The sequence below is a fragment of the Lathyrus oleraceus genome, chromosome 6 (assembly GCF_024323335.1).
Source record: "Lathyrus oleraceus cultivar Zhongwan6 chromosome 6, CAAS_Psat_ZW6_1.0, whole genome shotgun sequence".
Lineage (NCBI taxonomy): Eukaryota > Viridiplantae > Streptophyta > Magnoliopsida > Fabales > Fabaceae > Lathyrus > Lathyrus oleraceus.
In genome coordinates, this window is record NC_066584.1 from 241,372,830 (window position 1) to 241,397,073 (window position 24,244).

Below are 24,244 nucleotides of genomic sequence, written 5' to 3' on the forward strand. Positions count from 1 at the left end.
AAAATGTACTTGATTGGATCCATCTTGGAAATCAATAAAGTGGTATGAACCAGCATATACTGCCTCAGTCGGCGAGCAGCCCAGACCAAAGCACAGCAAGTTTTCTCGAGCAGTGAATATCTTGTTTCACAGTCGGTAAACTTTTTGCAAAGGTAGTATATGGCATGCTCTTTTCGACCAGACTCGTCATGCTGCCCCAATACACACCCCATAGACCCCTTGAGGACCGTCAAGTACAGAATTAACGGTCGTCCCTCCACAGGAGGCATCAAAATCGGAGGCTCCTGCAAATACTCTTTTATCTTTTCAAATGCCGCTTGGCAATCATTATTCCACCTGACCGTTTGATCTTTTCTCAATAACTTGAATATAGGTTCACACGTGGCTGTTAGATGAGATATGAACCGCGAAATGTAGTTCAATCTACCTAAGAAACCACGAACCTCCTTCTCTGTTCTCGGTTCAGGCATTTCTTGTATTGCTTTTACTTTAGCAGGATCAACCTCGATTCCTCTTTCACTTACAATGAACCCCAGCAATTTACCGGACCGCACTCCGAAAGTGCACTTGTTCGGATTCAACCTCAGTCTGAACTGTCTCAGCCGGTCAAACAACTTGGCCAGATCTACCAGATGCCCCTCCTCTGTTTGGGACTTCGCTATCATGTCATCAACATAGCATTCGATTTCATGATGAATCATATCATGAAACAAAGTCACCATGGCCCTTTGATAAGTAGCACCGGCGTTCTTGAGACCAAATGGCATCACCTTATAACAAAAAGTGCCCCACGGTGTGATGAACGTTGTTTTCTCCATATCATCTGGCGACATTTTAATTTGATTATAACCAGAAAAACCATCCATGAAGGAAAACACTGAGAATTGAGCTGTATTATCTACCAACACATCAATCTGAGGTAGCGGGAAATCATCCTTCGGGCTAGCTCTGTTCAAATCCCGGTAGTCCACACACATTCTCACCTTCCCATCCTTCTTCGGCACCAGCACAATATTCACAACCCAGGGTGGATAATTAGTGACAGCTAGGAAACCAGCATCCAACTGCTTCTGTACCTCTTCTTTAATTTTCATGGCCATCTCAGGTCGAGTTCTGCGCAACTTCTGCTTCACTGGAGGGCAATCTGCTCTCAATGGTAATTTGTGCACAACGATATCGGTATCCAACCCTGGCATATCTTGATAAGACCAGGCGAAGATATCAACATACTCTTTCAACAAAGCTGCCATTCTGCTCTTAACATTTGCCTCCAAAGCAGCCCTAACTTTCACTTCCTTTCTGACCTCGTCGGTACCCAGATTCACAACCTCAACTTGCTCCTCGTGCGGCTGAATCACCTTCTCCTCTTGTTTCAACAACCTGGCTAACTCCTCCGGCAGTTCACATTCTTCTTCGCCTTCTTCTTCGGCATGATAGATCGGATTGTCGAAGTCATATGAGGGTGTAACAGGATTGTTATCAATGAGATCCGGAGAAATATCGCATCTGCATGAATGTTGATTCATGCATTGCTTTAGAACCGGAGCGAGACAAATTGAAAAAGGAAAAAAGAAAATAAACATTGTCATTTTTATTTTTGTTTTTAAACTGCAAAAATAAGGAAAAACAGGGAACACCGCTTTTAATGAAAAACATCCTTTTATTTATGATGCAAATTTTGCAAAATGAAACATGAGGTGGCCCTTACAATGAACCATTACGTTTTGGGCAAAACGTAAGGCTTCCATGCAAATAAAATTGAAAACAGAAAATATTACTCTTCAAGTAGAGTGACAGTGATGATCTTTTCAGCCTTCCAGTTCTGGACTTCCATTCCTGGTACGCACAGCTTTATCCATTGATCTATCTCGCAATCACTGTCAACTTCTTCACCCACTATGCAGATGTGATCTGGATCCAACATTCCAGCACTGGTGAATGTGAATGACGGACGACGTCCTCTACCTTGTCCAAACGAGCCTCGGCCCGGCTGATAACCCACTCCGAATCTATCCTTCTTGGCGGCGATGTCCATCATCTTTCCCCAAGCAGGAGCTTCCCCACTCTTCACCACCTCAGCAGCCTGTTTGTACGAAGAAATGGACGGTTTCTCCTCTTCTTTGGCAAAAAGAACATTCTCCACCTTGACGGTTTCGAATGCTTGACTCGGCGTTTCCCATATCTCACCCTCCATTTCAACATACTTGAACGATGACAAGTGGCTGACGAAGATATCCTCCTCCCCACAAATTGTGACGACCTGCCCATCCCAGATGTACTTCAGCTTTTGATGCAAAGTCGAAGTCACTGCCCCAGCAGCATGGATCCATGGGCGACCCAACAGGCAACTGTATGCCGGCTGAATATCCATGACATAAAATACCGACTTGAACACTTCGGGCCCGATCTTCACCGGGAGCTCCACTTCCCCGAACACTGCCCTCTTTGAACCGTCGAAAGCTCTCACTATCAGGTCAGTGGGCGTCAAGATCAATCCTTCACAGTTCAGCTTCGCCAGGGCTTTCTTCGGCAACACATTTAAAGAGGAGCCGGTATCAACCAACACGTGCGAGAGCACGGCCCCTGTTACACCCATCCACGGTTAAATCAAGATCGGTGAAACCCAGCCCATGGCTGGCATTGACATTTGACACCACCGTCTCTAACTGATTAATTGTTATCTCCTGGGGAACATAGGCTCTCTTCAGGATCTTCAACAAAGCCTCTCTATGCCCTTCGGAGCTCAGCAATAAGGACAAGATTGAGATCTTGGATGGCGTCTGTTGCAAGTGGTCCACAAGCTTGTACTCTGACTTCTTGATGATCCTCAGGAATTCTTCAGCTTCATCATCAAGTTCTTTCTCCGACCCACCAGGCGCCGGTGTCACCATAGGAGTACCTTCATTTACCACTTGTTTCCCTCTTGCCCTGGCTAAAGCCTCGGCCTTTTCTTTCTTTTCTTTTTCTCCTTCCCCACTTCTCAAAGCATCAGGGGCAAACAACCTTCCACTGCGAGTGAAACCACTAGGTCCGGCATTATCCACCTTTGAAACGGTGGTTTCACTTGCAGCCTGATCCTCCAACTTCTCCCCATTACAATAGACTTCTCCACCATAATGCCACGGCACGGCATCATCTTTGTCATAAGGAATTGGCTCAGGTACCGTGATGGTAACTGGAGCCGCGTCTGCCAGCGTTGACAAATCAACCGGATCGAAATAGATGGTTATGGTGGAGATATCTTCCTTCCCCGAATCAATCTTTTCAAATCTGAGGCTTCCTTCATTCATCAGCCTCTGGACAACCTCTCTCAACAGTACACACCCATCAGGAACAACAGTGCACGCAGCACAACAGTCATCACAGCCCGGAAAGACCCCATTCTTCAACAATTGTCTCTTGACCTCAGCCAAAGGAGTCTTCAACTGGCTCACATCCGTCGCCCCGATTCGGCCCTCATCCTGAGAAATTGCATTCACCCCCATTTGACCATGCACGGGCATGGGATTAGCATTCACATTTGAAGACGGTGCAAAATTAATTGCCTTGGAATCCACTAAGTCCTGGACCACATGCTTAAAAGCTTTACAATTTTCCACGTTATGTCCAGGGGCACCAGAGTGGAATTCACATTTGGCGTTCTCATCGAAACTGGCCGGCCTCTGGTCAGGTCTCAACGGAGCCAACGTTCTTAGCTGAACCAACCCCAAGTCCTTCAACTTCTTCAACAGGAATGAATAGGTCACATGTGGTCTATCAAATTGACGATCATTCATTCGTCCTCTCACCTGATACCCAGCCCTCTGTGGTCTCTGTTGAAATGGCTGTCGTTGTTGTTGCGGTTGTTGATGTTGTTGTTGATTATCAGCAGGAATGGTTACCGCAGCAGTGTGCTGGTAGGAACGATCCCTACTCTATCCTCTTTGGGTATACACAGCGCTGGTATCACCCTCCTTCTTCCTCTGACCATTCCCAAAGGGCTTCTTCGATCTAGATGACGAAGCGTTACCCTGTATCTTCCCCAACTTCAACCAACTTTCAATTCTTTCTCCAGCCACCACTATATCAGCAAAGTTGGTAACCGGGCATCCAACCATTCTTTCAGCAAAGGTCCCATGCAGGGTACCCATAAACAGATCTGACATTTCTCGGTCTACCAACGGAGGTTGGACTCGGGCAGCCAGCTCCCTCCACCTCTGTGCATATTCTTTAAACCCCTCATTAGACTTCTGAGACATACCCTGCAGTTGGGTACGGCTAGGAGCCATATCAGCGTTAAATTGGTACTGTTTAAAGAAGGCATCACCAAGATCTTGCCAGCTTTTGATATCCGAAGATTTCAACTTGGTGTACCATTCCAAAGACCCTCCAGACAGACTGTCTTGGAAGAAGTACATCCACAACTTCTGGTCCATTGTATAAGCAGAAATCTTACGGACAAAAGCCTGAAGGTGAGTTTCCGGGCAAGAACTCCCATTGTATTTGTCAAACGCAGGCGCTTTAAACTTTTGTGGGATCACAATCCCCTCAACCAGCCCCATATTTGACATATTAACAAATCCCGGAGTAGCATGACTTTCCAAGGCTCTTATCTTCTCCGCCAGCACCTGAATCTCTTTATTTGGCGGTTGGACACCGTACTGCCCAAACTGTTCGTTAAGCATGGAGAACTGATCAGCTTCCCTGTCCTCCTCAGCCCCAAAGAAAGGAGGAAACAGACTGTCCTTCAGATTATTACCCATCGGACCTGGTCTACCGCTTGTGGCAGCACCAAAACCACCCCCATTGTTGATCACCACGCCAGCAGTTGTCTTCTTTCCGAGATCTCCTCCATCCCTGGAACCACCAAGGCCATGGTTGGAGACACCCTCCAAGTTGACACCACTATTAGCAGCTGAAGCCCGCTCGAGCTTCTCCACTTTATCAGCAAGTGCTTTTTGCCCCACGGCAAACCCTTGCATGACATTGATCAATTCGTTCATTTTCTCCTTTAGCTCAAGAAAATCTGCGTTGGGTAGATCCATCAGCCTGGGTGTGTTGCGTCTGGTAAAGTATCTGTGTGGACGGGTTGTGTGCAAGGGAATGACTCTACACGCACGAGCAATGATTCCTGTAACAATCAAGCACGTTAGAAACTGACACCTGCAAAATAGAAGACAAGTTATTATGATTATGCATGAATGCAATGTCTATCCATATGAGGAACACTCTATCTTGCGATCCTGGCTTCATCGAGACAGATAATAATCCGGCAGTAATATTCTGATATTCATCGATTGATTTTGACATACAATGCAGAGAATTATGATTTAGCAAAGATACCACCCAACCATGTGTGTGTTGTGTGAGTGAATACAGGAAAGCAAATAAAGCTTGAAGACCAATCACTAAATGAAAACAACCATTGCATATCAAAAGTGCACCATACGTGCAAGAGTCATACATCAAGTCTGATACAAGTCAAATACAATCCTCCAGAAACAGAAAAAAATACAAACAAGTGAATTTCGTCAACAGGCCTGACAATAATCCAACACAAATGATAACAAAAGGCTACGCTGAAGAAGGCCCCACAGAAGGCTCCGCATTATCTACCATCTTGGTAAATTTCACAGCAAACCTGAGCTCTGTGTTCTCCTGCTGCAGTCTCCCTATCTCCTTCTGGTAAATCTTCATCTGTCGGAAATAATGATCCCTCTCAGCAAGGTAGTGATCTCTCTCAGCAATAATCTTCGCTTTCTCAGTTTCCCATTCTGTGGCAAGGACTTTAGCTCTGACATCTCTCTGATTCTTCACAAGGATTTGTCTCCTCTTCTCATCTTCAATAACCCTCAAGGCCCTAGCTAGTTTCTCCTTGGTAAGGTCATGCTCCTTTGTAGACGACTCCAATGCTTGGTTGATCTTGCGGTAATAGGAAGTATCTATCTCAAAGCGCTTCACCTCCATGGCATGTCTCTTATCCTGGTCTTCTATTCTCCCTTTGATTTCCTGATTAGCCATCTGAATCCTAGCAACACTCATCTCCAACTCAGTCTTCTCTACTTGCAGTTGATCTCTGGCTTTCTTCATCTCAAGGAACTCTTCCATGCTGACAGAAGAACGTGGCCCCTCAATCAATGGACACCAAGGATCACCTCCAGGAAATGGTAGATGGGTGAGCTCAATCCTCTTCCTAAGCCAATCATCAAATGGAGGAAGAGACCTGCTATTAACCTTACCAAAAGGAACCTTGCCCTTCCTCTGAATGTTACACCATGCCCCGGACACCTGCCTCAACTGTAACAAATTACCCTCAGCTGGGAAGTAGAAAGACTCCTGAATCTCACACTCGAGAGGAGGAACCTCCATAGCAAACCCCATTTGTCTCCTAAGAAGCGTCGGGTTGTAATTAATGCATCCCTGAACTCCTATAAGAGGCACATTGGGAAAGCTCCCACAACTATAAATGAAGTTTCGTCCAGCCATACCATTGTGAGTCCAAGCTATGTCCTTGGCCCGCAAACCCATCAACCTGGTCGCCCAATTAACCGTAGGATCAAGAGAAACAAAAGCACCTCTGGAAGGCAGATACCCCATAAACCATTTGTGTAACAGTTGAGCACAACATCTGATCAATCCCCCTCGCCTCTTCTCGTTCCGATTATGGACCGAGTAATAAACATCCCCAACCAAGGTAGGAATAGGATTCCTCTGCATAAACACCCGGATGGCATTAATGTCCACAAAGTTCTTCTGATTAGGGAACATGACGATCCCATAAATGCTCACAGCAATCAAAGCACAAACGACCCTCCAATTTCCCACAACAGCATGATCCTTTGCTTTAGTCTCTAAGAAATTCAGATGAAAACCGGGCAACTTCCCCTTCTCCTTCAAACCCCCCTTGGTCACCTCTGGGCTCAAATAAAGAGCACGAGAGATCTCAGCAACATTAGGCTCCCCCTTAGTGACGTAGAACGGAATCTGGTCCCTGATCGGGAGACCCAGGATGCTGGCGTAGTCCTCCATCAAAGGCCCCAACAAGTAATCCGGGAAAACGAAGCACCTCAAACCCGGGTCATAAAACTGGAGAAAAGTGTGGATGGCACTCTTATCCGTATCAATAAGCCTGAAAACCACCTTCAGAATACCACCATAATACTCACGGAACAACCCCACATGGTCAGGTGTAATCAATGTTATCATATCCCTTAACACATCAATCTCTGGATTGAAGAAACTGTAGACGACGTCATCTTTCAAGCCGGGCCTCATGTCTGGAACAAAGAAGTCTCTCAACCGGGATCTCGATCAAGAATGTCCCCTACATATGGATAAACATGAGTTAGATGCAGATAAATGCAAAATGTGAATAATGCTGATGCATGAATGCAATGCACTGTGCCATCCTCCAAGTCATCTGAACAACCCTTATACTGGATTCCGGTTTCTGAATTGATCTCAACCATCTGAGGTACTGAGCAACCATAAATCCAACTCAAGAATTCCGAAATAAACGGAACCGGAGAATACATCACCATCGTCACCAGAAAGTCCTCTGAACAGATAACCACCAGATCCTCTAAACCAACCCAGGGAATCCTGAAATAAACGGATCCCCACTGATAAATACCACGGACAGAACTCCGGCGTCTCAGAAATAAATCCATAAATCCGACTTATAAATAGAACTCTGATCAATAACTGAGCCATTAGTCACCATCAGAACATGCATCTGTAAGAATCAACCCTCCCCTCACAGGTGAATTCTAATCAAGTCATCCTAAGGCGGATAATGGTCTCGACAATCGGGCAAAGATACTCAACGGGTTTGCCCTTTCGGGTGTGCCGTTGCAGCTCTCTTAAGATCGTCTAAACCAAAGATCCGGGAAAGCACGGTCACCGAAGTCAACAGCCCTAAAGAGATAACCTAACCAAAGTGGAATACCCCACTAAGGAAGAGCTCACTCAGAAGAACCTCGTTCGGCTTGTGGTATGTCACGTCGCAACAACATGCTGATCCAACATGTGAGGAAACGTGAGACCACACTAATCCTAGGTGTATACTCGGGCCTGGATTTTAGTCCCACTCAGAACACCCACCCCAAATCAGAGAAACCACCTGTACAGAAGACAGCACAATGATAGTATGATGCATGCAAACATTTATGCAAATAATCACAGTACAATAATCATAAATGCAATAAATAGAACAGCACAAGCAACCTAAACTATCCTAGAGAGCGCTAGGAGAGACTCGCTTAGGGAAGATGGACCAGCGAGAGGTCAACTTCTTGTGTCCCCAGCAGAGTCGCCAGCTGTCGCATCCGTGAAAAACAACCGGCGGGTGAAACAAAACAAACAGAGCCGCCACCGTGCGTTATTTATCCCAAAAGAGGGAAAGGAAACGCTCCAAGTAAACCTGGGAAAGACATGGTCTCGCGACCAAAGAGAGATGGGATCGGGAGTCGGTTATGCGAAGGGAAGGTATTAGCACCCCTACGCATCCGTCGTACTCGACGGGATCCACGCTCAAAAGAATAGAAGAAAGGTTGCTAAACACTGCCCAAGAGAATGCACGCACACTGGAAGGAAACACAGATGGAATAAGAGGGGAATGGGCTCGCTAGGATATCGCATCCTATGCCTATGTATCTCATCTGGAATGAGAATCAGAGCTACCGTAGTTCGGCTCACGCACGCCGAAACAAAACACAAACACAAGAAACTGACTGCCAATCGCTGGGCTTACATCAGACTCCACCCAAACAAGCAAACATGGAAACCGAATGCCAATCGCTGGACTTACATCAGACTCCGAACCAACAAACACACACAGGAAACCAACTGCCAATCGCTGGACTTATGTCGGACTCCAAACACACACAAAAGGGGTTAACCGGACGCTGAGTCGTCAAAAACAACAAAAAAAGTTGAACAAACAAGCTAACAGGGAGTCTGGTACTCGAGCCTGCTAGCTGTCAAGCAAACACACACAAAAAGGAAAAGGGTGCCCGGAGAGATCTCGTACGATCTCCTGCCTACGTACCTCATCTGGTATGAGGATCAGGGCGACGTAGTTCCCCTTAACAGGGAAAAAACTTCTAACCTAACCAGAGACTGGGAAATGACAATCTAGAAGGGAGCCTGACTCGAGCCTAATAGTTATCATGCAATCCACAATGGTCCTAGGTTGAGGTTTCTATCTAACTTGCACAGGGAGCAAGCTATCCTAAACAGCACAGTCAAACAACACAAGCACAATAAACAATCACACACACACTATATGCAATCAATTGGGCTCAAACAAGGTTAGGTTGTGAAACACAAGCCAACTGGAATCGAGTGTAGTTAGCTCTTAACCCTAACATTGAGAGTTAGGGTGAAGCAGATGAAATGGGAAGTGAGGGTAAGACCTCACAGCTCTTATCCCTGGCCTGGGAGAGCTTGACTCAGAATAGAAGATGTGGGAGTTCAGAATGTAGGAACTCTTCTCCACAGATGACTGACACAACATAGATCTTGGGCTATTATCCACAATGCATCAACACAAGGTGTGTGAGAAAAGTGAATGACACACTGAGTAGCAGGAGATGGATTACACATCTCTTTTATCTGCCAATTGCCTCTTAAGAGGTCTTTACCTGCTTGGCACAAAAGTAAACATTCACAAGCATTGCCTCTTAAGGAGGGCTTCAGACAGGTGCCTGCCCATATAACAGGACAGGTCTTCCAGACTACATGAAGTCAAAGGAATTATACCTCAATGGTTAAGCAACCAAGCAAAGCAAAGTTCACAATGAACTTAAAGCAACTTAAGTACCTGTGGAAACATCAGACAAATCAGTACAGTACTCAAACAAACAGACAACAGTTAATAAGCAACAGACAATCCCAATGTACAAAAGGTGTAAGCCAAAAGGCAAACTCAAATGAGTTACCATCAACCTACAAAACACACAATGTTAGTAATCACAAGCAAATATCAATGCTCAAATGATGGAGCATCAACAACTATGGAACTTGGATGTTCAACCTGAAATCAAAGCTCAAATGTGAGAGGCAAACCACTAGGTCAAAGCCTAGGGTCAAAGATAGAGAAAAAATCCAAAACAGAAGCTGAAAATTAACATGAATCAACTTCAAACACATCTTGAAACAATCCAAAAGGTTTCACATCAATATCATATTCCAAAAGCATTTCATGATCAATTGAAGGTCAAGGCAATTTTAAAGCTCAAATGTGATCAACCAGAATGAAAAATCTCACTTAAATCAGAAATGATTCAAATAATTCCAAGAAAATTCATGATCAATCAAGACATTCATAATATGCATCACACAAAAAATCAGGACATTTGGAGATCATTTGGCAAGGCAAACACATAGCACAAGTTGAACATTCAAAGGTGTGACACCAAGTTAGAAAAATCATAAAACAGAAATGACAATTGATAAAAATACCAAATCAATACCAAAATGTCAAGCATTGTGTCTAGTTTCATCATGCAAAATTTCAGATTCATTGGATCAAAGACCAGCATTTCACAAATGAATAAGCAAGGCAAGGTACAAAATGGATACATGCTCACATACCCTAGCACAAAATGAAATCCAGCCAAGCACAATTTTGGAATTAATGATCAAAAAATAATAGACAGAAAAAGAAACACAATGCAAAAAACCTGGTAATTTTTGGAACAATATTCAATTTGTTTGGATTTTTGGAAGATTGAAATGAAATGAAATGGATTATGTAACAATTAAAATGGAATTAATTGAAATATTTATTTAATTTGAATTAAGGAAATGGCGCTGAATGTGAAACACAGTCGTTTCACTTAATGCGCTGGCAGTCAAGCGCGGTCAACATACACTGACCAATGAGAAGCGCGCATGGGCATTTCCATGATCCAATCACAACCAAGCCCTAAGAAACACAATAGGGAACGGATTTGCATGGCAGAAAACAGATCAAAGCGTTGCCTAAAGTTTAACATCATCTTCCTCACCGTGCACGCATGAACAGTAACAATTCCTCAAGAACACCAAGAACAAAAGTTCCAGAAATTGAAATTAAACACATCATTGTGTAGATCCTTCAACATAGATCAAAGATTCATGCATAGCTAAGCTTAACTCAAAGTAACAAGATCAAATCGAAGCAATCATCATTTATGCACAAAACTCTAAATCGACCTAACTAACTCAATTTTGCATGAAAATTTGTGATTCAAAGCTCAGTTTAATCAGCACATTAAGATCTACAACAATGACATGATAAATTTGAGAAATAAGAGATTCGATTCAATGACCTCTTGAAGAGAAGATATGGATTTGTGTTGATTCAAGCCTTGCAATGCTCCAATATTCCTCTCTGAAGCTTGTGAAGTTGATTGGATGAAAACTTGAAGTTCAATTGTGTACGAATCAACCAGAATCTGGATTCACCATTGTTGCTTCCAAGCTTCAAGCATGAATAAACAGGCGCAGATTCTCTTGGTTCTTCCTTCAAACTTGCTCAAAGATGCTTCCAGATGATGAATTGATCACGATAAATGCAATTTGTTTGAAGAAATTGGAAGAAAATTTTGAGAGAAAAATTTGTGAATTTGAGATCTAGATCTGAAATTATGAGAGCTAAACTGAAAAACAGTTAGGGTTTTGGCTTATATATGCAATGCTAATCACTCTTCTAATCATGCTTAAGCCAATGTTAATGAGATTAGCAAAAATGAGGTGTAAGTGCAATTTTGCTTTTCACCTTATGCATGGAAATGCATGTATGAACAGTACACGAGATTGGCTCATTTCCACTTAAAATTCCATTTTGGAGCCAATGGTAATGGTGAAATGTTCAAATGGTGCACAAAATTTGAATTTCATATTTTCCCTCCAAAAATAAAATGAATTACCAAATGTTCATGTGATGATAATTTGAGCAATGCAATGCATGATTTGGAATTTAGAGGTTAAGAGAAGAAAAATGCAAAAAGAGCCATCCAATTTGGAGCTTTGGTTGAGAAGTTATGTCCATTTGAATCTTCAAGTACACTTTGCCATGTTTTAATCATATCTCCTTAACCACACATGAGAAATTGATGATCTTGGACTTTTTGGAAATGGGAGAGAAAGATCTATAACTTTCATGTTCAACAAAATTCCATTTGAAGCTTTTTTGGTGATGTAATTTGAAGTTGAAGTTAGGCTAAAACCTTTCCATTTTTGGCAAGTTTGAATTATAGGTCACTTTCTATTTTTGGAAAGTTTTGACCTGACTTTAAATTCTTCAATATTGATGTTTGAAATGTCAAATGAGACTTGTTTGAACATGAATGAAGTATTTCTAGCCACTTCCCACCCCCAAATCCACAATTGACTTGGCAGTTGACTTTTGTTGACTTTTGTGGGCCTCAAATGAATTGGTCATGTACTGAGGAGTTCTGAGCCTTAACCACTTGATGAAATGGCTCCACCATGAAACCCTAGCTTATACAAGCTCCATAAAATCATATGATGATCTCCATCTCAAGAAAGACCTCATCTCCTTGAAAAACCCTTACTAGTAGAATGCAACTGATTAGGGTTGACCAGAGGTCAAAACCCTAATCCCAAGGAATCTGATCAGGAATAATGAACCATGATGATGATGGTGTATCATTTCAACCAAGATAATACCCAACCTTCTTGAGGAACCAAGAAAACCCTAATTGAAGCACAAACCCTCAGATGGTCGGTGATCAATTTATGAGACCCTCAAGCTTGAATCTTTTAACCCCTCTATCTTCTGATAAAGACCTAGGAGGATGACTTGCTTATTTCTCATGATATGCAAAGATGTAATGCCTAATGCCCTAAAAATGAGATGCAATATGCTAAGCTAGTCCCAAGAGAGGAGGGCAAATTTTGAGGTGTTACACCATTGACTAAATCTATGGAGCAAGTTACCAGAACCTGCTCTAATGCCAAATGTAAGTTAGGAATGAGTCTAAGAGGGGGGGGGGGGTGAATTAGGACTTTAGAAATTTATTCGGATTTTGTGGATAAAGGTTCTTTTCTTTTCTGGATTGGTATGATATTGAAAGTGGTAAAGAGCAGAAAGTAAAGAACACCAGGAATTATATTGGTTCCCCTCACAACTTAAGAGTACTCCAGTCCCCTTACAATGTGTAGGAGATTTTATTATTGTTAGATCTCCTAAAGTAAGCCTCTAACTAAGTAATCAAGAACAATCCTCTTTAAAACTTAACTCACAAGAAAATAAAACAATCCTTCCTTTTCTTGACACTTATATCCAACAATCCTGGATAATAAGCAATACACCTAAAACCAAACAATTCTTGGTACTTAGGATTTTACAAAGTAATTGAATGAATATGAATATTTGTATTGGATAAGACTTTAATTAATTGATTAGAATCTTCTTCTCTTTCAATATGAAAATTCAAAACAAAATAATCTCTAAGTGCTCAAGAGTACTTTTGAAGAAAATGATAAAAAAATTATTTTTCAAAAGTATCTTAATATGAAAAATAGATGAAACTGAGTGTATAGAGATTTTGCAAATTGATTTGAAAGAGGTGAATTTTATAATGAAAATATAAGGATTATTTATAGTATGAATGCATCCCTTCAATCATAACATGGCAATTGTTAGAATGGAAATCAGAGATTTGATGATGAAAAGATGTAAGCTTTTGCCATGAAGAGTCATGATGAATTGGTGCAAAGAATGGTGAATAACTTTTCAGATTTTTCAAAACATTTCCAGCATCAACCGATTGATCCACATAACCAATCGATTGACATAAGCAAAATATTGAAAAAATACACTAAGATCAATCGATTGACATACAACACCAATCGATTGGTCCAACTTTAAAAACGAAAAATTCTAAAATAGAAAGTTTGATCAATCGATTGTAGTATGGCATCAATCGATTGACATAGTCAAAACATTGAAAAAATTTCTAAGTTAAAAAACTTTTGAACATGCAATTTTTTAAACATCATTTTAAAACAAATAATCATGATAGAAAAAGTTTAAAGTGATCATATTAAAGTATGATAAAAACTTTTGAGCACTAGGAGTATATTGTAAAGAATTCCATATACCTTTACTAGATCCATGAAAACTTGAGCATTGTTGAAATGATCTTATTTTTCCATTCTTTTGTTATGGAGATCTTGATATGTTGTCTTCATCAAAATCTTGTAGGAAGCTTGTCTTCACATCCCCTATCTAATTGCCTTAAACCCAGAACAATGAACTGCCACAATGTTCATACCTTTAAGGTAGAAGTCAATTAGATACATAAACACCCCAAAATTTTGTTTTTAAACAATTGAGACTCTCTGTGAATCGGCAGAGCAACATCTTACGCGATGTAATTGAAATTTTTTGATAATGGAACAACATTCCAAATTATACAACCAGGACTCTTCGAGGATTAACAAAGTAGGATCTCGAACAAAACAAATGAGAATCCTTAAGAATGGTATAGCAACATCTTATGTGATATAATTGAAACTTTTCGAGAATGGAACATCATTTCAAATTATATAACCAATACTCTCCGAGGATTGATAGAGAAAGATCTCGAACAAAATAAATGAGACTCCTTGAGAATCAATATAGCAGCATGTTATGTGATATAATTGAAACTTTATGAGAATGGAACAACATTCCATATTATACAACTAAGTCTATGAGGATTGACAGAGTAGGATCTCGAACAAAACAAATGAGACTCCCTGAGAATCAGTAGAGCAACATCTTACGCGATATAACTGAAAATATCCGAGAATGGAACAACATTCAAAATTATACAACCAAGACTCTCCGAGGATTGACAGAGTAGAATCTCATATGTTCATCCAGTTGGGAAAATAGTCCAGAAAATACTTCCTTAGAAGAAGATTTACTGGACAAAGCTCTGCAGGGGAAAAGCTCTCAGGAGACCTTTTTAGGTAACCTCTGCTTGGGGAGAAAAATAGTGAATACACTTGAGGAATATCATCATTAACAAAAATTTAAAGAATAACTTACTGAGGACTAATCTCATTAGCACATGCGAGGTATGGACTCATTCAGAGAAACACCACCGACTTGGGTGAGGACTGACCTGGATTCTTATGATTGACCATAAATCCTGATTTATGCTATGTTATGCATGTTTGATTTTTCTTGGGTAATGCTCCGCCTTTGTGGAAATAATGTGCATGAACTGATACATTGAGATGCATGTAAGGATGCAATTTATTGACTAACTTTTGTAATGTAACGCCTCAGCGGAAATGCTATGCATGAAATGCATGTAGGAATATAAATGATTGATAGAATTTTGCTTAATGAAAATTTTCGCCTCAACGGAAATGCTCTGCATGAAATGACGTATGTGATGCACGTGGGAATGCAAATGGGTGATTGAATTTTTGGTGGAACTGGTTTCCTTTCCCCAGAAAGGTCAAACAAAGGTGATATTTTGGTACCAGGGTCAAATGGCTTTGGATGATTGAATTTGGACTTAGGAAAATGCCACTAGGTTAGACTTTTATTTTGGGAGACCAATATGGATTAGTTAGTTGAGTGGGCCTAACATCTTGATACTTGAGATTTGACAATGCTACGACCGATAAGGAGACGTCGATGCCATTGGTGCGCCAAGTTGGATTTGTTGTCGATAGGTTACGCCTAAGCAAGTTCTTAAAAGAACCTGGTTGTTATTTTGAAAGGGTCGTGACGACCTGCAAATGATTTTATTTCTTTATGCGACGAGGGAATTATTGGGGTCTATCGATCTCTTTTAGACATTTCAAAAATAAAAAATAATTTATTTTTTTAAATGCTTCCTTAATGCAATGTTTATAAAAAATAAGAACATTTTGTAAACAAGCAGATAAAACAAAAATAATTGAACACATTTTTAATGAAAAATATCTTTTAGTGATTTGACATGTAAATGGGTAATAATATATAAGGGTGAAATTCCTTGAAGAGGTAATTCTTGTGCTAGAAAGAAGTAAAATGGTAATGGGAACTGTTGAGTTTCCATTGAATTACAACACGGATATAGTCCTTATGTCTCTGAAGACCTCAACGCCTTGCTTCTGAGGAGAGTGGCTAAATCGATTCTTCTCTTCTAGAGCTTTCCATGGTAACTTGGATTCACGGATCTCAATATTTGCCTTGTAAAAATCCCTAATTTTTTCTGGACCGCCTGAAGCTACGCGAAAAATACCCGAGCGCATCGCACGCTCAAAGATAAAATAGAGTCGTCACTGAACTTTTTTTATTACCAAAGGAAAGGGAAAACATCGATAAAATCCAAAGGAAGAGAACCGAGTAAGGAAGTCAGTTATGCAAGGGAAAGGTATTAGCACCCCTTACATTCGTTGTACTCAACGAGAACCATTTTGATTATTCTATGTACAAATATGTGTTATTATTTAAAGGTTACTTGCAAATGATCTGGATAAAAGGTAAAAAAGAATTTAACAATTAATGTGCTCGCTGAGGACTGGGGCCCTCATGCCTACGTATCCACATAGTGTAATAAGGAAATTAGAGCTTTGTAGTTCATGGAACTAATTGTGGGAGATGAAATGAACGTTTGCCTAAGCACGGGGATTGAAAAGGAAAAAAAGAAAGAAAAGGGATGTTGAAGTGTGATGAAAGTATGGTTTAAACCAAAGGATTGTATTGTTTGAACCCATAGAGCAGGTATATCTGAACCAAAAAGGATGTGGCATGAACCAATACATGGTATGGCCAAAGAAAAAAAAGGGTTTGCCTAAGCACTAGGGCTAACAAGGTGAGTAAAAAGAAGAAAAGTTTGTCTAAGCACTAGGACTAACAATACAAACAAAAAGACTATTCGTTCAGAGGTGGGTATTTAACGATATGGTAATTAACCCAAAAATATATATGGAAGTCCAAATAAAATGTATTTGGTCCAAAGAGAAAGTATATCACCGATGAGAATTGTTGATGGTATTGAAAATGTTGAATGATGAAAGGTTTGGATGTTGCCATAAGGAAAAATAACATAGTTGATTGTTTATTTATGAAACTATTTTAGCGAGTTTAATCGTTGGTACTTAGAGAGAGGCAAGAATTTAACCATCGACTAAGTATGATCAATAAATAGAATACTCGGGTGTTGAGAGGACAATTGCATCCTAACCACTTTTTTCACCATAAGAGGACCAAATTAAACTGGTTTCACTATTAAGTGTTTTTGAATAGACGTCAAGTATCAGCTCACAAGCTAGGTACAACCGACAACCCAAGTACTTGACAATGTTGTGCACAAGTACGTACACCCCATACTTTTATCCAATTTATTATTACAAATTATTTGATGATAGGATTAAGTGTTTGATGATTAAATTGAAAATGTGTTAATGAAATGAAATGGATGAGATACTTGATGTTAGATCAAACACTCATGTTGCTTTTAAATGAATTTGATTTTTGAAAAGCACTTGACGTTGGATCAAGTGTGTTTTATTCTTTTGAAAAAGTTCTTTTTATCATTTTGTTTTTATCTTATTTAATAACATGTAAAGGAAAGCAATAAAGAAAATGTAAATTCTATGTTATTACATGTTCATGTGAATGAGGGACATTTTAACCACAATGGGGGGATGAATCCTAAACCATGAACAAGTATTAGATCCATACAAGCATATAATAATACAATGCCCAAACATCAATCAATTGGCAAGGATAAAACTCAAGCAAGAATAAAGTGATTAAATTCTAATAAAATAAGGAATAATTCCTAATACAATTTCTAATTAAGATTGCTAACCGGAGCTAACGGAAATATACCTGAGCGCATCACACGTTTGAAGTCGGAAATATACATAGTCATCATTGAACTTTATTTATTCCTGAATGAAAGGGAAAACATCGGTAAATCCTAGGGGAAGATAAAAAGGGTAAGAAGTCGGTTATGCAAGGGGGAGGTAATAACACCCCTCACATCCGTTGTACTCAATGGGAACCATTTTGATTGTTTTTTGCTCTGATGGGTGTTACTATCTAAAGATATTCACAAAAGAATAAGGAAAAAATAATGGAATAGATAGAGTGCTCGGTGAGGATTAGGGTCCTCACGCCTACGTATCCTTATAGTGCAATAAGGAATTCAGAGTTTTGTAGTACATAGAACTAATGGTGGGAAATGAAAGAAGAGTGATAAAGGTATGGTTTGAACCAAAGGATAATATGGTTTGAACCCATATGGTAGGGATATCTGAACCAAAGAGAAAACTAGCATCAAGCCAAAACAAAGGTACATTAGCATCAAGCCAAAAATAAGGGTACACTGGCATCAAGCCAAAAATGAAGGTAAACCGACATCAAGCAAAAAATAAGGGGTATTGGTTCAGAGGTTGGACACTGGTCAATTACCTAAAAGTATGTATAGAGCTCAAAGAAATAGTGTATTTGACTCAAAGAGACTGTATATCACTGGGATGAATGATGGTAGAAGATATTGAATTGAGGTAGTGAATAATGAACAATGGAAAGTGAATGGTAGGAAAGAGATAAATAATTAATATGGAAAGGACTGAAAGGTTTGGAAAAAGTGGCAAAAGGTATAATTTGGAACCGAAAGATAATGGTATTGTTGGAATCCATAAAGGAATGAAATTTGAACGACATAGTAAAGTAGGCATCGAGCCAAAAAAAAACAAAGGAATTAAATGTTTGGCATCAAGAAAAACAACTATTGGTTCAACGGTGGACACTGGTTATTTATCCTAAAAGGGTATATATGGAATTTAAAGAAAAATGGTATTCGATTTCAAAGAAATAAAGTATATCACTAAGATGAATAGTTATGATTGAAGATAGATGATAGTGGATCATGAAAGAGATGGATGGTGCCCTAAGGCAGGATGAATAATTAGTATGCTTGCTAAGGATTCAAACCCTTGTGTTTACGTATTCTCATCATGCAATGAGAAAGTCAGAGCTCTGTAGTTCATGGAACTAAGACATAACAAAGAAAAGAGAGACTTGTAAATAACATGTTTTATCAAGATAAACAAGAAGAGTGAGAAAGTATGACTGAAGTGATGAGGAGTATAACTTGGCACCAAAAGATAATGGTATTGCAGGAACCCATAAAGGAAAATAAACTTTGAACCAAAAAGCAAACAAGCATCAAAGCAGAAAACAAAGGAATTAAATGTTTGGCATCAAGATAAATAACTCCTGGTTCACAAGGTGGGCACTAGTTATTTTCCATAAAAGGGTATGTATGGGGTCCAAAGGGATATGATATTTGGTCCAAGGAAACAGTATATCACTGTTGGGGAACAGACAATCTGAAACCAAAAGATAGTGGTATTATGAATCCATGAAGGAATAAACTCTGAACCAAAGAGTAAACAAGCATCAAGCCAGATAAACAAAGGAATTAAATGTTTAGAATCAAGACAAACAACTCTCAGTTTACGAGGTGGGCACTGGTTATTTGCCCTAAAAGGGTGTACATGGAATTCACAGAAAAATGGTATTTGGTTCCAAAGAGAAGATAATATAATACTGTTGAGGGATGGTAATGATGGATGCACAAGACTTGAAAATCATTGGATATGAATTACACTAAAGTCTATGAGTACAGGTAAATATTCTGAGCAATTGGGTCATTCGTCCCATACCCAAAGATGTTCAGAATGGGGATATGAATGCTCCCACTCACCCCTTCTTTACTACTCAAGGCTCATGGCATGTGATACTCATCATAACTAGAAAGTTATTGAAGAAGACTCTCCTTGATGCTCATTATGATAAAGTGTTGCTTTAAAGCAGAATATTTGGCAATCATTTGATTCAAATTATGCTAAAGTTTATGAATATAGGTGAATACGATGAGCAATTGGGTCATTCGTCCCGTACCCAAAGATATTCATAATGAGTATAGGAATTCTCCCTCTCATCCCTTCTCTATTGCTTAAGGCTCATGGCACACAAATTGAATCATGATTGACAAGTGTTGATCCACCTTTGTTGTGCTTGAACAATAGCCCACTATGTCTGCAATGTGAAAGTCTTATACTGAATTAAAGTCTTGAACTCTTGATCTTGAATCTTGAGTTCTTGAGCTCCTGAGGTCCAGTACATCTTGAACACAATGAGACTTTTCTATTAGTTGATCAATGGTCTTTTGATAACTTGAACAAGCTTGGGGAATTGAGCACAGTGCAAATGATTTGTTTGATCAAAGTAAACATTGATCAACACAACCAATGGGAAAATGATCAGTTGATCTATATACAACCTAATGAATTAATCAGTTAATTGTACCAATTAAATTCTACACAACCCTAAACTAGGGGAACATGCAATGGTTAAGGTATAATCAATCAAAGAAATCAACATTGATATTCACATGAGAAACAAATGATTAAGAGATCAATTAAACCTAAATGGACAAGATTAATTTTTATAAATTAAATCCTAAATCAAGAATTAAAATTCTAAACATGGAAGAATTTAATCACGATGTGATAAACAATCACGTTGTACTTGACAATCTAAACCTAATCATGCAAACTAGGTTAAATCAATGTTTTCCCACTCATTTCCAATTAATCAAGAATTAATCTACACAACTAGTCCTAACTAAATCTATTAATCATGTTAAAAAAGACTAAAGGCCCTAACAATTAATTTCTATATCAAGTCAAGAACAATTAAAAAAGAAAATAGCAAGAAGTTAAAGGGAACAAAAATGGAATAAAATGCAAAAAGAAATACACAAACAGGGGGTATTAATTGCAAACATAGGCGCAATAAGCCAAGAAGGCACATGGCCTAATCCAGGGTCCATTAGCTAGTTGTTGTGAAAGCCAGGGGGAAACAAAACTTGGGCCCAAACGCAAGAGAAAAATGAAGCCAAAGGCGATGAAATTCAGAGGTTCCAAATCAACATGTGCCCAAACTCAGTCACTTTTCTCACATTTTTCTCATGGTCAGATTCAAAGTCAAACATCCAAAATTTCCTCTCGGCTGAGATTTTCCTCCACCGCGCCAGAGGTTGTCTCCAGCGGCAGAGGCACCTAAATACTAACAACCAAATACATCATATAAACCAGTTTCATGCCCTGAGTCCGAATCTGAAGTCTGAAATTCCTAATTCCTTGACAATAAAATGGATCGAAGCAAATTGATGGGAGAACCATAGCAATTTAAGCATAAATTTAATGGAAACCTCTCGAAATAAAATCCCTCAGGGTTAGGGATTTGATTCCCCTAACCGAACCTCACATATTAGTAACAAGAGCGGAGTAAATGGCTATGAAAATCAAGAACTCGCCGGAGAAGACGCAGAGCACCTGAATCTGGTACGAAACCATCTGTAAACCTTTAATTCTCTTATTCTTCCTGATCCTTCTCTTCTTCTTCACAAACTCCTTCTAAATATTCTACGAATTGCGAGATTGAACCAAGGAGAGAGAGAGAGAGAGAGAGAGAGAGAGAGAGAGAGAGAGAATCGTGATCAAGGTCAAGCTGTGCTCTGTTGAAGGTTCAAGGTAAATCTTCAATTGAATTTGTCGAAGGATCTCTAGGTGAGGGTGAAAAGGAAATTTCTGAGATGAAAGTTGAATCCCAAAATTATGAGAATGGTGAAAAAATCGTGATCCCTGATGATGAATGATTGAGTAACATTTATATACTTTAGGTCCTTCAATTTTCTGTTAGAAATGCAAATGAAAATGTGGCTCAAATTTGAGTGAAATGTAAAATTCAATTAGAGATTCATAATCAGTTAGAATTTGAAATGAGTTAGTTTTGATTTGCTACAATGTGAATTCAGTTAGCTAGGTGAGGATTATATATGTTGCGCATATGTTAGCTATTGTGAGCTCCATTCATTTGTTCTACAGGGCTCTGTTAGTGCTATGAATTGTGCATGTCATTTTGTTAACTATGCATTCTGTTTGTGCGTGCTCTGTCATTAATTATCCAGGTTGATGTTTTGTTAACAAAGTTATGCAGGGTTAATGCATGTTGTGGTTGAATTATGCGAGTAGAATGCTTTGTCATGAGCTGGTTACTTGGAAGATGTCAACATGGCTTTGTTGAAGTGAGATTGTGTGAGTTCATGGACTATGTTGCAGCTGACTTGGGATACATGTTAATGGGACCATTGAAGTGTAGGGCTAGGTTTAATGCTTAGGAACTTTATGTTATGGTTTTTTTTAGGGAATGGAATTTTATGGAATGTAAGATTGTGATGTACTTATTTCTATGAACTTGTATATTTGAATGGAAAATGTACATTGTATTGAATTTGTTAATGTGAAGTTATTTATGGATGAAAGTTTGAATGTGTATTGAATATAATGGTTTAGAATTGAATGGTTTAATGGAAAGTGTAATTGAATGTTGAATGGAAAGTGTAATTGAATTACAAGTTGAAAGGTGGATTGAATGTTGAATTGGAAAACTGATTGAATGTTAAGATTGTTATGGAAAGTTAACTTGAATGAATGTCAAATGGTATTGGATGTTGTATGGAAATGGTTTAGTTTGAATGTGGAAAGTTATTTGGACTTGGTCTTATGGATTTGAATAGAATGGGAAATAAAATAGTGTTAGGTTTAGGTTCATTTAAACCTAGTGTCTTGCAACTGTATCCTCTGATTAACTGTCTTCTGGAGTAGTTGACTTCTCGTGCTCTTGAGGTGACCTGCCCCAGATGAGCCTCGAAGTAACGTTTCCCCTATCTGGCTAATAGTAAAGAGATTTGTCGAATCTTGACGTGATTTCCCCAAATTGACTTAATCGTGAAAAGATATATGCTTCGGGAATCAAAAGAATATTCAATATTCCCATTGTGTAAGCTTTCTTGATGTTAAATGCCTGCTCACAAGCAAAAATGCTCATTTTGAAAACGATAATTGTAATTTCAATCCTTTGGTGTTTAAACTAGAAAAGAAGTAAGAGTGGTGTTTAAACCAAAAAAGTGGTGTTTAAACCAAATGTCAGTGTTTAAACTAGAAAAGAAGCAAAAATGGTGTTTAAATCAAAAGAGTCACATTTAAACTAAAGGTCAGTGTTTAAACCGTAAATGAAGCAAAATGTGTTTTTTAAACCAAACGAGGAGTGTTCAAACCAAAGGTCGGTGTTTAAACCGAAAAAGAAGAAAGAGGTGGTGTTTAAACCAAAAGAATGGTATTTAAACAAAATGTTGGTGTTTAAACCGGAAAAGAAGCAAAAGGTGGTATTTAAACCAAAATAGTGGTGTTTAAACCAAAGGTCGGTGTTTAAACCGGAAAAGAAGCAAAAGGTGGTGTTTAAACCAAAAGATCTTAGGATGAGAGTTGTTATACCCTGATTTTGGTCCTGAAATTTTTTCCATCAATCATTCATTTCTCTCCTCCTCATGACCATTTCATCTGGTCACGAATCTATCCACCTACACTGATTGTTTAGACAATGTTGCTCTTGCTTATACACTTGGAAAGGATGGACGGCGAGTACACGTGGTTGGAAGAGATTTGAGTGAACCGGATAGGATTGTGGGTGAATTGTTATAACCTGGTGGATATCTAAAGTTACTTGAGTTGGGTCTTGAAGATTGTGTGGATGAAATTGATGCACAAAGAGTCTTTGGCTATGCTCTTTATGAGGATGGGAAAAACACCAAGTTGTCTTATCCCTTAGAAAATTTTGACTTTGATGTATCCGGAAGAAGCTTCCACAATGGTCGTTTCATACAACAAATACGAGAAAAGGCTTCATCTCTTCCAAATGTAAAATTAGAACAAAGAACCGTCACACTCGAAGAAAATGGAACCATCAAAGGGGTAAACTATAAAAACAAGAGTGGACAAGAGTTTACAACAAAGGCTCCTCTCACCATAGTATGTGATGGTTGTTTTTCTAGCTTGAGACGCTCTCTTTGTAATCCTAAGGTTGAAATTCCTTCTCATTTTGTTGGATTGATATTGGAGAATTGTAACCTTCCATAGGAAAATCATGGACATGTTATCTTGGGTGACCCTTCGACAATTTTGTTTTATCCTATAAGTAGTACCGAGATTCCATGTTTGGTCGATGTGCCTGGCCAAAAAACTACCTTCTGTTGGTAATGGTGAAATGGCTAATTATTTGAAAAAACTGTGGTAGCACCTCAGGTGCCAAAATAAGGAACGTTCTACCATATTTGACGTCAAATTTGTGTCGAAATAACAGCAGTTGTATACCTCTTTTATAGCAGCAGTTGATAAAGGAAAC

At 39.3% G+C, this 24,244-nt stretch overlaps 1 long non-coding RNA gene and 1 pseudogene across 2 annotated transcripts; both read left to right on the forward strand.

Moving 5' to 3' along the window:
• The first annotated feature begins 16,956 nt into the window (after positions 1-16,956).
• On the forward strand, positions 16,957-24,244 carry LOC127094959 (squalene monooxygenase SE1-like; annotated as a pseudogene).
• LOC127093040 (uncharacterized) lies at positions 20,775-22,325 on the forward strand. Of its 2 annotated transcripts, none has more exons than XR_007792396.1 (2): positions 20,775-21,345; positions 21,993-22,325. It is a non-coding gene; the product is annotated as an uncharacterized LOC127093040 (long non-coding RNA). The 2 variants fall into 2 exon arrangements; XR_007792397.1 differs by having other exon boundaries at positions 22,001-22,325.